This window comes from Dermacentor variabilis, chromosome 10 (assembly GCF_050947875.1).
Source record: "Dermacentor variabilis isolate Ectoservices chromosome 10, ASM5094787v1, whole genome shotgun sequence".
In the NCBI taxonomy this organism is placed as follows: Eukaryota; Metazoa; Arthropoda; class Arachnida; order Ixodida; family Ixodidae; genus Dermacentor; species Dermacentor variabilis.
The window spans coordinates 6,883,006-6,899,729 of NC_134577.1; the positions used below are offsets into that span (position 1 = coordinate 6,883,006).

At 48.6% G+C, this 16,724-nt stretch overlaps 1 protein-coding gene across 3 annotated transcripts in view; it reads left to right on the top strand.

Moving 5' to 3' along the window:
* Positions 1-16,724, top strand: part of Pka-C1 (Protein kinase, cAMP-dependent, catalytic subunit 1) — a 469,154-nt gene that overhangs the window by 72,376 nt on the left and 380,054 nt on the right. The window contains exon 1 of one of the 3 annotated variants that reach the window (XM_075671437.1): positions 799-817. The exons of the other annotated variants lie outside the window; for them this stretch is intronic. The gene's annotated coding sequence lies outside the window, so the exon portion shown is untranslated. Of the gene's footprint in view, positions 1-798; positions 818-16,724 lie in introns of those variants that run through there. 3 annotated transcript variants of the gene reach the window in all.

A 16,724-nucleotide genomic window follows, 5' to 3' on the forward strand; every position in this document is an offset into this window, starting at 1 on the left:
TCTGCAAACATTTTATCCTGACGTTCGTTTACAGTGCCCATTGTCACGACTGCATGCGTATGACTATGTTTCTGAACAGTGATCCCTTACTTTGACTTCACATAAGAGCTACATTTAAGAAGTTTACATTCTTGGATTTTACGATTTAATTTTTTTTTATTATGAGGCATGCCGTAGTGTGGGGCTACGGCTTTTGTTTGTACAACCTGGGGGTTCGTTGACGTGCATACAATGCGCGATACGCGGGCGTTCTTGCATTTCGCCCCCATTGAAATGCGGCCGCCGCGGCCGGGATTCGATCCGGCGACCTCGGTTGTATCAGCGCAACGCCAAACTTACTACGACACCTTGGCGGGTAACACGAAAGTTTTCGTGTATTCTTGTTTGATTTTGAAGTTGTATTATTCATGGCTAGCTTTGTCATTGCTCTTTTGCTTGGCCGTTGTACTATTACTTGGACAATCTCTCTTTTTCTTTTTTGCATTATTCTCCTCCCGTAGCGCAAAAAAAAAAAAAAGATAACCTGTCGGCAACACCGCAACGCTGTGGGCATCCACTAGAAATAAGTAGATCAAACCAAATCAAGCATGGTACATTCAGCTATAGCGCCGTTTAAAACCCTGTTGAGGCGAGTAATTAACGTTATACATAGAGTCCTACGCCATATAATTGACAGGTGTGTAATAATACGTTGTATCGCTTGTGTTGATTTTTGTGGATAATGTGTACTAAACAACAAAATCATCTTTTTGCGCAGTTATTTTTATGGTCAGTTAAGAAGCAATGTGAAGGTGAAATCGACTGCGGTGCCGTTCGAGTAAGTACCGTTGTCTTGTTTTTCATCCATAGCATTTCCAGCTCGCAGTATCGTAGTTTCTTTTTCTATACGTTATGCTGCGATGGAAGGTGGCTTACTTAAACAACAAGAACTATCGCCCAGACACGCACACACAAGATCTTTATAAAACTTTTGCATAATGCCCCGGAGTGCTTCACGACGTCATTTTTAAAACAAAAGACCGCTCAAATAGGCGCACGCGAGTGATATCACCGACCACTGCATAGCGTGTTCGCTGACGCAGTTCTCCAAAATTGTAGACCACTCTTGCAATGTCGCATAGGTGACGTGAGTAATGCAAAAAGAAAGAAAGTTACAGTGACGTTTCACTTCGTGAACGCGGGGGACGCGTAAGCGTATATATATATATATATATATATATATATATATATATATATATATATATATATATATATATATATATAGGTGCTCATTGCGCCTAGACGCCTACACTGTCCGCATCGCAAATGGTATTCAACACAGGGCTCTCGCGCCATACGCAACAGCCGTCGGAGCAGAAGGCGCCGTTGTAAACATTCGCTTACTATCTAAATTACCTGACATGGTGTCAACGCGCACAGGCAAACATGGACACCACCCGCCGTGGTTGCTCAGTGGCTATGGTGTTAGGCAGCGCGCAGTATCGCGTTACTCTGTGATTTTTCTGGTTTCCACATTTTTCCCTATTCTTCTTCTTTCTCCTTTTATTCCCTTTACCCCTTTTCCCAGCACAAGGTAGCCAACCGGTACTTACACTGGCCAACCTCCCTGTCTTTCCTCCCTTTTGTCTCCTCATCCTCCTGCTGAGCACGAGGTCGCGGGATCGAATCCCGGCCACGGCGGCCGCATTTCGGTGGGGGCGAAATGCGAAAACACCCGTGTACTTAGATTTGGGTGCACGTTAAAGAACCCCAGGTGGTCGAAATTTCCGGAGTCCTCCACTACGGCGTGCCTCATAATCAGAAAGTGGTTTTGGCACGCAAAACCCCATAATTAAAAAAAAAACATGAACACTTCACTCTCGATGACCGCGGACAAAACGCTGGCGTGAGGAATCGCGGCAGCAGGAGCGAGCGAATCGACTTTCGTGCTGTCTATCGCTTCAATGCAAACTGAGCGGTGGGAACACAGCGCACGCAAAGCTACGAGCTGTCGGCCCGCCTAGACTGTGCCCCCGAAGCAGATCGCTTTCAAGATAAAACTCAGGCGACTACGCCGTGGAACCGTATGGTGGTCCCGCTGGCAGGGTAGTACTGTGCAGTACTGCATGGTGGCACGGTAATAAGGGGAGCGTTCTCGCATTCTTCCCTCGTGACAGCTACCGCTTTGAGACGCTGTCGTTGAGACGCTGCGCCTCCGCTCGCAGCGTCTGCGATCAGAGGCGGTGGGAGACGCTGCACGGGATTCCGAACGCGTTGCTTCAGGAAGTGGCGCTCGAAGTACCGGTTGGCTTCCGCCTACGGGTATGGCGCGGTGGTAAAGGGGAGCAACCGCATCACAGAGTGCAATAAAGTGCCGCAAATAACCGTTTCCCAATGCGTGCTCACCGTATTGAATAGTAAACGGTACTGGTTCTTCATATTTTGTTTCGTTATCCGTTAATAGCAAACCTTTCAGCAGCGCAATTTCAGGCATATGCGTATCAGACTTTGTGTTCGAAGTGTTTGATTAAAGAGTATGAATGACGCTTAGTGATTTTTATTCTCAAATTTCTGCGTTGTCGATGCCCGTAGTGCAAATAAACGTGCAGACGAAATTTGCAGACAAACCGGAGCCAGCACGGAGGCCCAGGCGCCTGCCTCGTTCGCTTGCTTCGCGGCTTCAGAGAAACACCGTCGATTTCACGAGCTGGCCAGTTACACTTGTGCGTAAAAAAGAAAGAAAAGGAAATAAACGTTCGCAGTTGACCGCGGTGTGTAGCGCTAGGCTGTGTAGCGGGTTTCTCTCTCTCTCTCTCTGTGTGTGTGTGCGTGTGTGTGTGTGTGTGTGTGTGTGTGCGTGTGTGCGTGTGTGTGTGTGTGTGTGTGAGAGAGAGAGAGAGAGAGAGAGAGAGAGAGAGAGAGAGAGAGAGAGAGAGAGAGAGAGAGAGAGAGAGAGAGAGAGAGAGAACATTATTCTGGTCATACATGCTTAGAGGGTGGGACTCCTAATACAATGCTTCAATGGCTCCGGCTATGTTAGTGGCGAGACTCTGCGCACGCTGGAACCGAGACTTCACAAAAGACGGCGTAAGTGGCACGTGCAACAGGTACAGCAACGCATGCGTAACAACCTCGTGTTTATTCAAGCACGCAATACTTAAACTTCGTTCGAAGTGACGACATACAGGCGATGTAGTGCTGACACTGGAAGCAATGAAAGCAGGAATAAAGCGACGAGTTTTCAGCGTGACGTTGTGATTGTACACTTCGTCTTCGTACGTGAGAGAAGCCGGTCATCTCTACAAACTTGCAACGCCGTGCTTGATCTCACTATTGCCCGCGCGTAGGCATCGGCTTACGCGATATGTTAACAAGATCCGGAAGTTTGCACGTCTTCGGGCCTACTTTTCCTGTGCCAGTAGTTTGCCGCGTGCGTAGGCGTATTCGCGACTCCTGCGCGTTGTGGCGCCGTCTGTGGACACTGTCGCTGAGGAGGGAAAGGGAGAAGACAAAAGAAGAGGGGGTCCATTGTGGCTGATTGCACGCAGTGTTCCCCGTTGACGAGCGCGAAGGACTCGGTGTCAGCGGCGACGTGATGACGGATGGGCCGCGCCGGTCGCGCAGCCGTGCGGCGCCCGCGCAGTGACTCTCTGCGCGCGTGTCCCCAAGTCGGGGCAAGGGGGCAGCTTGCGCGAACGTTTAATAGCGAAAATGATAACGAATTTAAGAACGCGTTCTTGTGCGGACTAGGCGTTCTCTATGGAACATTTAAGAACGCGTTCATAAATTCGTTATTGTTTTCGTTATTAAATGTTCGTGCAAGCCGCCCCTGGTCTCGCAGCTTCCATAAAAACCCATATGTTCTGAAGGTGACGGTTCATCGGTGGCTCGTGGGTCTTGTAGCGCCATCTGTGTGACGAGGGAACAATACTTCTGGCGCAAGAAGGAATAATGTGACGCCATAGCCGTCAAAAACAGAAGTGACGTCATTTTGTTCTCAAAGGCGCGAAATTTGTTTTGGTGGCCTGCCATTAGACCTCTATTTTTTAAATGGCCCACCATCCCACTTGACCGGCGTTTTGATCTTTCAGCGTGGAAACCGAAGCAGCAGAAAGTCGGCCGTACGGGTGTAGAAATTGCACCCCTGAACAGAACATACATTCTTTGGAGGCCTGCGAAAACTTTGGGTGTAGAGTACTGGTCCCAGGCACGTACGCAGGATTCTTTTTCGGGGGGGCGGGGGCAACCCAAGGTAACTTTTCTATGCAAATGAGGGGGAGGATACTTTTACTAGTACAAATGTGAATAATCCCACCATTCGCCATAAATACCAGTAAGCCCGCAAAAGAGAATTGAAATAACGTGTATCTCACAGGTACGCCTGTGAGATACACCTCTTCTTTACTTGGCAAACAGCGAAACACATCAAATGGACTCGGGCATGAAAAATGGGCAGGAAGGGCCTTGCCAAGAACAAGTTAAAGGGACACTAAAGGTTACTATTAAGTCAACGTGGACTGTTGAAATACCATCACAGAAACCTCGAAACGCTTGTTTCGTGCCAAGGAGAGACTTATTTTAAGAGAAAATGCGTTCTGAAGCGTCCGCGTACCTCTAGCGCAGTTCAAATCGCCCGCCCTCCGATCGAGGAGAACTGACATCATGGTCTCATAGTGACGTTGCGCCATCGGTGAGTAGAACGGCGTCCGCAGACGGCGCTACGGCTTTTCTGCGCAAAACGCGAACGCGCGGCCAGAAACAGAGCCAAGACAGAGCCGACAGCAGAGCGAAAGCGGGAGTATGGTGGCTAGCGGAAGGAGGAACGAATTACGTCCCACATTACGTCCCACGGCACACGGAGAGTCCGTTTTCGTTAAACTATAGGCTGCGGCGAGCTCGCTGCGCGGTCGGCGTGGTCTGTGAGAAGCGACGAGCCTTTTCGCACTCGCAACAGGGCATAAAAATGTGCGAATCGACGCAAAACTCGGCCTAGAAACGTGCTTCGCCACAGCCAGGGCTCAATACGACCCAAGCTGGCACGACCCAGATGTCGTTTCCCGCACCGCCACCAGGCGCCGCTACTATACCTCAAACTCCAGCGCAAGACGCCCATAAGCTGGTACTTCATTCTATGACGCTAACTTCGACGCTCGTCGCAATGGACCCTGACACCGACAGATCGGCTCGCGATGGTGGGCTCAACTTCAGCGATTTGAGCACCGACGAGCGCGACCTGCTGCTGAGGGCTCGCACTGCCGGCGTCGTTGCGTACTACGACGGCGGCCTCGACACCGGCTCTCCGGAGCGGGAAAGCAACGAGGGCTTCCCACGACATCACATGGACGTGGCATTCTCGCTGCTTGTTCCAAATGAAAGTTTCGCGAGCCAGCAGAACACTCACAGCACGACGCGATAACGAAACTACTGAAACTCCAAAGCGTGAGCGGCGCAGAGTCGAGCGCGCAGAGTCGAGCGAAAACGAAACCTTTCGAACACCCATATTACTGAAGGGTAACGTCAAAATGTTATTTTTTCTTAGAATCGAATAGACGTAGACAAGTAGCATTTTTTTCCGTCTTATAATCGATTTAAATGATATTTTTAATACGAGTAGTTGAGTATTAGTAACACAAATTATGAGGAGTCCTTTCGTCATCGGGCTAGTACCGGAATGTCGCTAGGGGGGTCTCAAATCGTGTCATGCATTTACCTCAATTTCTCGGTTACTAAAGCTCTGTTCGCGATTATATTGATTCCTTAGACGTTCTAGAACATTGCTCTACCACTTTAACTTGAGTTTCTGGTAACCTTTAGTGTCCCTTTAACAAGCGAAAGTGCAAAATAAAAATTTCTTATAGCGTTTTTTTGAATTAGCTCTGGAAAAATTACAAAGAAATGATTATTTTTGCAGCAATCACAGTTCTTTTGGGTCGCTCGTTTACTGCTCTACGAAGTGCCAAAACCGACTCGTGTTGTTATTTGGGAAGTTACGTAGCGATGCGTGGTCACGAGTCCCGTAAAACCGCGTAGAGAGCAGGGCGCTGCGGTTCTAGACGTACTGCGCCCACCACGGAAGGTTAGAAAAACACCCCCATTAGCACAACAGGGAAGTGGCTACGTCAAGCGGCTCGATTGATAACTGTAGAAGCGTCATTCAAAACACACGGAATTATTCTCCACATCCGGCGGCATTTTCTCTACTTCCTTTTTAAATAAAAAGATGTTGATTAATAAATAATCTTACAAACAGTTTTCGCTTTTCCTCCCTGTTTGGCTGTCACCTTGGCTTTCTCCCTTAGTAGATAGCTTAATTTCTCATCTCCTTGCGAGTCTTGTTTCCAGTTGCCAATTCTGCTCGACATGTGCTGTACAATTAGGGAAAAACCAGACGAGGTAACCGGTGACAGTCATATTGCTTATGGTTTGAACGGTTATTGCAATGTCTGAAGTTGGACGCTGTTTCGCAACATTTTATTTTCCAGCTTATCTAGCGCATATCGCGGATATGCGGTTCCGAGGATCTGCCAGCGTCGCGGCGAGCCGTCACTCGAGGAAATAATGAAGCAAAAGGAAAAGTTAAACGCAATTGTCGTTTTCTCCGGCCACAACTCGTTCCACAAGCATGCAGACCAGCTGATCACTATGAACCGAATCCCTTTCCTGGCCCCTGCATCAGTCTAAACAAAGAAGGTTGAACTAACGAAGCAACAGCGTTGCGCGTGATCGTTGAATAGATGGTGAAATTAAAATTGTGTTGGGCATTATAAATAAAATACTATAATTAAAACAATAAACTACGCTCTGCCTGCTGCAATAGATGGTGACAGCTGAATTGATTTTGAGTTAATCGGCGGGCACCAGATCGATGAGGAAACAGGCCTCCATACCCCAGAAGATGCCGATGACTACCGCCATCTAGAAGGAGTGAAAAAATTGACGACTATACTACTCTGTGAAGATGGAATGGCAGCGACAGCTGACAGTCAAAGCTCTCAAACAAAAAGCAAAGTGTCACATCCGCTGCGGGTCGGCCTGAAGGTAGTGCAATATCGAGCCGACCCGTGGCAAAGGTGAAGCACGCGTTAAGCACTCCCCATACGTGGGCCGCTCCCGAACATAGTGAAACACAGGGCCGACCCGCGGTGGAGGTGAAGCAGGCATTAAGAACTCCCCATACGTAGGCCGATCAAGAAGATACTGCAATACCGGGCCCACCCGCGCCAGAGGTGAAGCAGGCGTTAAGCGCTCGCCATACGTGGGTCCATCCCGAAGGTAGTGCAATGCCAGGCCGACCCGCGGTGGAGGTGAAGCAGGCATTAACAACACCCCATACGTAGGCCGATGCCGAAGATATTGCATTACCGGGCCCACCCGCGGCGGAGGTGAAGCAGACGTTAAGCGCTCCCCATACCTGGGCCCATCCCGAAGATTCCGAAGGGCGTGTTACAGGTTCCTGAGTCCACAGGGGTATGTGCCATTGATCTTGGACCCTTTCTGCACTATCACCAGGATCGGCCCACATGATAATTTTTTCTGTGAACAGACGCCGAAAGAAAACTATAGAAGTTAGTCATACACTGCTTTCGCTGTAAAAGGCAGCAAAATGTTGACCGCCAAGTAGATTGATTTGTCGGCGCTTTAGGAATGTGTGTGAGGGTGGTGGCGTGGGCGGATAGGGGGCAGGGGGGGGGGGGGGGGTATGCCGCTTAATTTCGGGGGAGGCCAGGTCTCCCCGCCCCCTCCCCCCTCCCCCCTCCCCCCCTCCCCCTGGGTACGTGCCTGACTGGTCCCATAGTCGGACGCCAAGCCCGTCGGTCAGCGTAGACGCACGAAAATAGCTAAAATAAACAATTATCTGGCCGTCGTAACTCACAAGTTTTGACTTAACAGGTTAAGAAATGTTGAAGCTGCCCACGCCACATTTAGACAAACTTCGTCAAGCAAAACAACCCAGCGTGTGAACGTGTCATATTGTAACAGGTGAACTTTACGTACGTGCCTTTCTACACACGTCAAGAGCTACATTGCATTGCAGGTGATAGCGGCGTCAACGCCCCTCTTCTAGTGTGCGCTGAAAAAAGCGCAGGTGTAGTGCCGTCATGGACGGAGAGTGTACGAAGAAGTACGGTATACCTAGCGAGAATACGCGGTTGTTGTAATAGTGCTATAAATACATGAAGAAGTGTGGCCCTTGCTCAGGCTGTAAAATCACACCCAAAAAACTAGGCTCTGCACAAGCGAAGAAAAAAAGAAAAGAGGCATAAAACGCAGGAAGAATAAAATAAGAAAGAACGTCTCCCGTTTGCTAAAAGAATCAAAATAATAATGTAATAAAAAAAGTTGTTAACAGAACTTTACGTTACAATCAAACCAAAGTACTTGCACGTATACGAGGCCGCGATATTGTAGCGATGCATTTTCTGATGCTATTCCTTTCCGCGGTTCGCAGTGGTCAGAGCGACGCTCCGCCCGCTTTGTCACTGTGGGCTCAACCGGCCGTGAACGGTGGACGACGAGAACGGCATAATATCGAGCAGAATTAAGGCACGGCATGGATGCCTTGCAGAACCAGTGTGCACTGGTTCTGCACACAAATTTTGGCCAACATATCTTCCACTCGCGCTCGCATAGTCGACACTAAGCGCATGAATAACGCGAGATAGTGGCGTTACAATTGACCTGGGAAAGAAACGGGGTGGAATACTACACGACTCGCGAGGATGCCGCCTGCGCAGCTGTGGCCCGCCGCGGTGGCCCAGTGGCGTTGTGCTGCTGAGCACCAAGGTTGCAGGTTCGGTGACCGCGCCCGCATTTCAGTGGAGGCGAAATTGAAGAGCGCTCGTGTACTCAGATACGCATTTAAAAATACCCACGTGGACAGAATCAATCCGGATTCCTCCAATATGGCTTCTGTCATAGCCCCAGTGTTGCTTTGGGACGTCAAACCATTGAGTCATCGTTTGGGTAGCAGTAGTATTCACAGGGCACTAAGAACGGACGCATATGCTTTATTATAAAGCCTGCGAGCTCTGGAAAACGGGCTGGTCTGATGGCTGAGGGGGGCACTACACAAAAACACTAGGCAGTCTTCACTGGTGCACTGCCCTTCTGAACCTCAGTCGGTATTTTTCAGACCGCAAAGTGTTGCCGCTTTTACGGAGCAAATGAGTCTGACTTCCCTGTTTTTTCCCTATACTGTGGCGTCCGTGGTTTCATAGTGAGATTGTCAAGTCGGGCATTGCTGCGTATTTCACTTGTTTTGGCGAAATAAAAGGGCACGAGACTTTCCAAGGAGTTTTCATCTATAGTGTAACCCTTTTCAATGAATGAATAATGAAGTAGCCCCCTAACAGACACTTTCGAAAATCTACGGCGTCACGAGAATTTCCGTTAGTGCGGCGTCGCCTCCAGTTTGTCTTGTTCACAATATTTCTGGTTTACAAAGCCTCGGCTCGCGGTATAGGGCTGACATACGTAGTGTCTGTAGTAGTTCGATCGCCGAACTCAGCTTAATTTAGTACTCCTCATTAGTGCCCTTTTTCATAAAGCGTAAGCTACTAAGACTTGCTCACATGTAGAAGTGAATAACTCATTGAGTTAGCCGCGTAGGCGTGATTCGCAGTGTCAGCTGGTCTTCCTTGATACAACCACCCCTTGTTAGGAATGGCCATGCGGGGTGACAACGTGCCAGCTTTCAGCCCTCTGCACGTGTGCCTATCCAACCGGACGGGGCGCGCTTCAGAGAACTGCGAATAAACCGGCAGCCACGTGGCGCGGGGTCAGCTCAGGAATGTGGTACTCGGCCGCGCCACCCGGGACGAAGCAGAGTTCTACGAAGCCCCTCTGACGTCGGCTCCGGACCTTTACACCTGTGTGTGTGCGGCACTGAAACCTGTGCAATACGTGTTTGTGAGCCCTCCTCCAAAAGGGCGGGTCATCTACGGTGACGTCGAACGGTGACGTCGAACGATGACTGGACGAACGTTTCCGTCCACCGGGAATCAAGGGGGGACCAAGAGCTTATCAGCAGTGTTTGTCGGCTGCTAGTGTGTGCTCGTCGTCGGGAGCTGAGTGCTCGTTGTCATGCTAGAAATGTACTAGTGAGCTGTGTGCTAGTAAGCTGTTTGCTGTATGTTAGTCTTGCGGGCTCCATATGGGAGTCACGCTAGACTGTCGATGTATGTCTTGTCTATGATGTAAATAATGTATATAATATAATATAATGCCAATAATGTATATAATAATATAATGCCAGTAAGCCACCCTTTATTATCAGTAGCAAAAATTAAATCCTCACATAAAACGTTTTCTAATAATTTCAGGTTTTAGTAGTAAATATCCAGGCCTACAAATCTCATAATGGAACTATACATGATACTGACGGCTTCGTTAAAATTTATTTCCGGAATAACCTGAACGACTCAGTGCAATGGTGCCATTCGCAGATCGTTTCAAGGAGTTCGTGCTTCTCGTTTCCCACATCGACAAGCACCGACTTGGTCAACGCTTGGTTGTGCGGCCAATTAACCATCACTAGGTTGTTTGATATGTAATCTTGAACCCTGTATGTTGTAAGCTATACCCATTCAAGAGCCAAGGAGTAGCCGGCGCCTTAATTGTGCGTCAACATATTCTTAGATCATATAAATAAAAAAACGTTAATTAGGAAGCCCTGCTTTCTTCACCTGCCACAGTGTACAACGCCATTTACCGGGACCCCAACTTGCATGTTCACAATGGTCACGCCCGCTCTCCAACCTCGCATTGGGATGTCCACCACGTGACTACGCATGGCTTATTTACACTCCACTGCGCCTCTCAGATGCGTCATTTATCTACGCCATCGAGTGGTCAGCTGTATACCTGCCCGCAAAACTCGCGCCTTAATGTGCATAAGAAGAAAACAAAACCAGGAAGTGCTTTTTGGCAAACATCTGTTGTCGTCATCATGGTGGATAATTTTGCAACATTTCACTGGGTGTGGAAACGTTTAGCTTGTAACTACGCTGCTGCCGCCTAGACATTCTTCTCCGAAGGAAAACAGAGAGATGTAAAAAACGTCAAGGTACCGCTGCATGCTTTTTCTTGTGTTGATCCGAGAGTGGTGAGGCTTTGGCTGTGTGACGTGCGAGAGGCGGTCAGTGATCGATTGCACTTCGAACGGCCGATTCCATTACGGAAGCCAACGATAGAAAGCTGTTTCTTCTTCTCGATTTTGCTCTCGTATCGAGACGACGACGTGCGCGTGAGTGCACGCCGAAGAGCGCACGAGGTGCCGCCGCGGGCCACACGACGCAGACGGGCGACTTCCTGCAAGGCCCCGCCAAGCAAATAGCGGTCCTCCGTATCGGCGCGCAGAACGGCACTAAAGGTGCGTTTGCTGTTTCACGACCGCCATCGCAGTCGCCCTCTCGCGCCGGAGATTTCGAGGCTCAACGTCCCGTCAGCGCTGCCACTGGAATCGAAAGAACGGCACACAGAACCGAACTACTGCGCGGCGAGAAATACTCCCGCTATGGGCGCCTCACCATGGCCTCGCTGCCTCGCCTGGTTGTAATAGCGGATACAGCGCTTCATATCTTGTAGTTGGGTGCAGCACTGTCGAGCCTGGGAGCTAATACGTTCCACTGCAAGCGCATGAACAGGCGTGAAGCACTGCTGCTCGAAATGAAGTAGTTTCTGACTTCGTTCCTGCTCTAGCTTGTCCTAGTCTTCGCTCGTCGTTGACGATAAGCTTTCTATTGACGTAGCGAAGTTGAACGTATTGCACGCCACAATTGATGCGATCGTTTCTTGACGTCTGGCAACAAGGAGCACGTGAGACTGCGCGGGATAAAGTTTCTGAGGCGAAAGTGACGTTATGACTCGTTTCGACGCATCCGTGTTCCTGTCTGACCGCAGCGTCCACTGTACTGCGTAGAAGTGTGGGGAGACCGGCCTGTTCGCGGGTGAGTGATGCCGAGCTCGACTGCTTGTAGGCGTTTTTCGAAACAAGCAGTTTCCTGACAGTGGTTCCTGCCGTGCCTTGTAGCGAACGTGTCCGTGTTTTTGTGTGCCTGTAATTCCTTCCCGTGTCCGTGGTGGCGTTGATGCTACGTCTGTGAATGAGTGGACGCGCCGCTGTGGGCGCCACGAACAGGTAGGTTTCTTGCTTTGCCTGGCACTCCTCTTCGAAAGTCTTGTTCGGTCATTGCATTTCGCTCGTTCGTTCTTTACGGACGAATAAATCATGCCACTGATACTCGTGGTCATGTCATTTACGTGAGTCAGAACTTCAGAGTTGTTGTGCAAACTGGACACTTGTCTGGGTGACCTCTCTATACCTTGCGCTCTCTCTCTCTCTCTCTCTCTCTCTCTCTCTCTCTCTCTCTCTCTCTCTCTCTCTCTCTCTCTCTCTCTCTCTCTCAGGAAAGTTGTTAGTTTACTGCGTGCGTAAACATGCTGCAGCTGAAAGGCTATAGAGTGTTTATAAACTTCACGTATGCAGTTTTGCGTCATTGTGCACTTGTCCTTTGACTATATAAAGAATGTCTGTAGAGATCTGTCGTTAACAAGATTGTGATATTGTTTTAGATGTAACTTTAGACCATATTCTTCCAAACCCTTAGTTTGTAAATAGTCTCTGTGCATTAGCTATCCGAAAAACTATGCGAGAGCAGGGGGAAAGTAAACATGGCCGCAATAGAAATTAGTAAGAGGCGATTGGAAGATTGGTGGAAGAAATGTAGGAAAACGACAAACAACGGAGGCGTACAAAAACCATGTTCCCAATATGGGTTCAGAAAGGCTGATTATGGGAATTTGTCGTGGGTTCTCTTTCCTTTTTCTTTTTTTGTGTTTTTTACTATAGGTAGGATATTAGGCAGTATAATACAAGAGCTTGGTGACGCAACCCACCACCCCATTCCAAAGGAGGCCCTTATAGCATCCATCCATCGGTGCACACATCGCTCCATCCGTCCATGATGCAACCAAAAACATTTGTAGCATGCCATACCCAAAACATCGTACGGCACAGAAGTGAGACAACTGAGACATTTCTATTGTTGTAATTCATTAATGAATTAAATTAGTGTTTGGAAGGCTTTCAGCGCTTGCCGCTATCCTGTAAGCAAAGGAATAAATAAATATGATTACAGGTGCAGAGAAATTGAAAATCAGGGCCCGAATTTACAGTGACTTTTGTTCGTAAGCGCTCTTTACCATTAGTTAGCGGCCTCTGTTGGTATGTCCGACATCACGATTGACTATAACGTATGACCTCACGAACAGTTTTAGCGTAAGGGCACATTTGTGAAGGAATGTTGGCCCCGATGTCACCGTTACGTCTGTCGCCTGCCTGTCGTGCGCGTTCTCGCGTCGACAAACGTAATCTAAATGGCGAATTACTTGTGATCTGATGTTTTTCTTATTGTTTTTGTATTTGTCTTCATATTCCATATGACGTTTCTTTCAAGGACTCCTTCCAGCGTCGTCAACAACTGCGGAGCTAGCAGCGATTATTGTTGCACTGAAATAGAGGAGTTAACCGCCTCGAAGGTAGCTATCTTTAGGGAATCCCGCGCTTCCCTTAGCAAGTTACAACGCAGTCATATTGATTGCCCAGTTGTGCGCGGCATTACTGACTCTGCGAGCAAAATTTCATCACGTGGGGTATCTCTCGTTGCTCAATGGATGCCTTCACACGTAGGAATCGCCTGAAATGAAGAGGCTGATCGGCTGGCTTCATCTTGCGCTCGTAACAACTCTGTCTGCCCTGTAATTTTGTGCAAGCTTGAAGACGCTCGTCTGCTGATTCGTCGCCACCTACTCAAGCAGCAGGCAGACCAGCACTTCGCAAATGAAGCTTTCCTGCACAGTGTTTGCGGTCGAGGCTTGTCTCGTCGCTCTAGAGTACTACTACTCAAGCTAAGGGAAGGCTGTGTGAACGTGTGCGAACGTCGTTTATACCGACAAGGACGTGTGCCCAGTCCATCGTGCACGTCTTGCGGTGGCCGCAAGGCACTTCAGCACCTGATATTGGAGTGGCCCGCTTTCATTGCGCAGCGCATGTCGCTAGTGAGAGACTATCATCTCGTTGGCCTGCGGTGTATGACACTCGACGAATGTTTGTACCCCAGTGGTTGGCCGTCTCGACGCGATCGGGGTCATCGCGTTCTACTTACTTTTCTAGAATTAACTAACTTCGGTTCACGTTTGTAGCTCAGACACTATTTCTTCTGTTTAACATTCTGTAGTAGCGTGACCTTCAGTGACCGGCCCTACGGTGCGTGACCTGTACTGTTGTGTTCTGCTTTATTCTTTTAGATTTGTCCTCTCGCTCTTTCTTTCCTCTTCCTCCCCTCCGTCCTATCTTCCATTTCTGTGTTTCTGTCAGCTCTCTTCTGAAGAGTAGGCACGCGTTGTGCCCCTTCCGGTGGCAGTTGCCAGCCTGCTCCTCACTTTCCCTTTCCTGACATATATATATATATATATATATATATATATATATATATATATATATATATATATATATATATATATATATATATGGGATATTAATAAATAATTTAGTATTAGTACACGAGGAGGTCCCAGAGTTATAGAAATGTCAGGGGGCGCTCCTATGAGTAACTGAAAATGTATCTGTCAGTGCCTTACTGACAACAAACCAATGCCAGCAGAGTAAGAGAGGATAATGTATAAACGTCTACGAAAACGAAAGACAAGAGTAATAATGTATTACAACGCAAGCAGACTACAATTTCTAAAGAGAGAACAAGTGCTAAGGAATAGAAATTATTTGGAACATAACATGATAAACATGTTGATACGTAGTTATACATTGAAAATGTGGCATTAATACGGTTACGGAACTTATAACGAAATAATATGCTAGACCGAATGATTAGTATGAAACGATTGCCGCTTCGCTGCAAGCGTGTGTCAACATTCGTCGGCAACCGTTCGCGCTTATCGAGAGCTGTCCCAACTCCACCAAGAAACAGCAGCTGTCGCTGTGGTGCGACGCCGTAAATACCGTGTCGTCTCCCGCGAGAAGCTCAGCACGCTGCCTGTTGACATACTCGTCCAGATAAAAAAGCCGTTCTCTCGGTTACTTTCTGCGCGTTGGCAAAACACAGCTGCTACGCTTGGGTGGCGTTTTCGCGTGCCTTCCTCGCTCGTCCATATACGAGACCTGTCTGCGTGAAGTGCGTGCTTGAATGCGCAAAGTGCTCGCGGGAGAGACTGCGGAATCCTGAAATAGAAGAGCCGCGCTCGTGCGTTCTGGTTTTGTTTCGTTCGGCGAAGGTCGGGTAAAACCTCGTTGGCGTCTGTGTGTGTTCCGGCCAGATGCTGGCGCCGTCCTTGCGTGGCGCGAATCGGTCTCGAAGCGAGCCTCCTCCGTCGTTCGCCTTCTCGTCCGCGTACATCCGATTGTAGTTTCGGGCCGGAAACACGCCTATTGAATGACGCTGTACCCTGGTGTTATTACCTTAGACCTTGGCATGACTTCGCTGCGCAATCAGTTGCTCAGCGCGCATTAAATATGATTTCCTTTCACGACGCTACAAGAATCACTACAGATGGTGCCGAATGTGTGCGTTCAAACCGGTCAGAGTGTGTCGCTGCAGTTCTTACAAATCGTTCGATTCTCGTTCCCATTCTCGATGGGCGCAGGTGTCTCGTCGCACTCGCCAAGGGCCACAGGCTCTGCGCTGTATAACCGATGCGTCTGATGGCCTGCATTGCAGTTCACCATCGCTAGATCGTCCCGGCCGCATGTTCGACCAAGCTTTCCCGGAGCCAAGCGCACTGCGCCATTTTACCTTCCAACTTGCTCGCCATATATTCGAGTCTCCTCCAAACTATATCTCGCCTGCTGTTTCTCGAGAAGGTTCAGGTATCAGGTGCCCTCCAAAACGTGAAGGCTGTGGCGTTTTTTTTTTTCCCCTCATTCTCTCGTTTTTTCTTCGGGCTAGGTCGTGGGTCCATTCCAGATTGTGTGCGGAAAGTAATAACGATTTTGGGTCGAAATTTAATTGCATGTGAAATGAGGTTTATTGCTGCTCGTTCGAGGGATCGCAGGTAGCTCTTGATTACGAGTGCTAGCCCTTCGAATCAGCAGCCCGAGCTCGGGTCTCGCGCTGCAGCGGTAGCAGTCCGCACAGCGCCACATGCCTATTAGCCACTACACATGCTAAAACTCCACGAGATACATATAGTTCGCAGTCATTCCACAGAAATCAGTTTTCGCTTTCAGCACCATTGTTTTATTTCATACATCTAGAACATATCATGAGAAGCCAACAAAGACACCAAGGAAAGCAGGGCAGAATACTTGTACTTACTGATTGAATTAAAGGATTGATAAAATTAATGACGATGAAAGTGGATCAACTAACAACTTGCCGCAGGTATGGAACAATCCCACGTCTTCGCATTACGCGTGCGATGCTCTAACCAATTGAGCTATCGCGGCGCGGCTTCCGCATCCACTTTCATGGGTATTTATGTGTTACTACTAGAGCTAACCTTGGGAGTGTTAGTCAGTGTCAGAACTCACAAACCTTGGCGGTGGATGTGGGAAATCCTTTCTGCGCAGGCGTCACGAGTACTTGATCTTTCTGGGTGTCTTTGTTTGTTGGCTTCTCATGATATGCTTAATAAAAATCGGGCCCCTTGGCTGACCCCTTTTCTTCTCGTTCTTACATAACGAGGGTCTCGAATCCGGCAACATTGATGCCTTCAGGTAGCATGTGCGG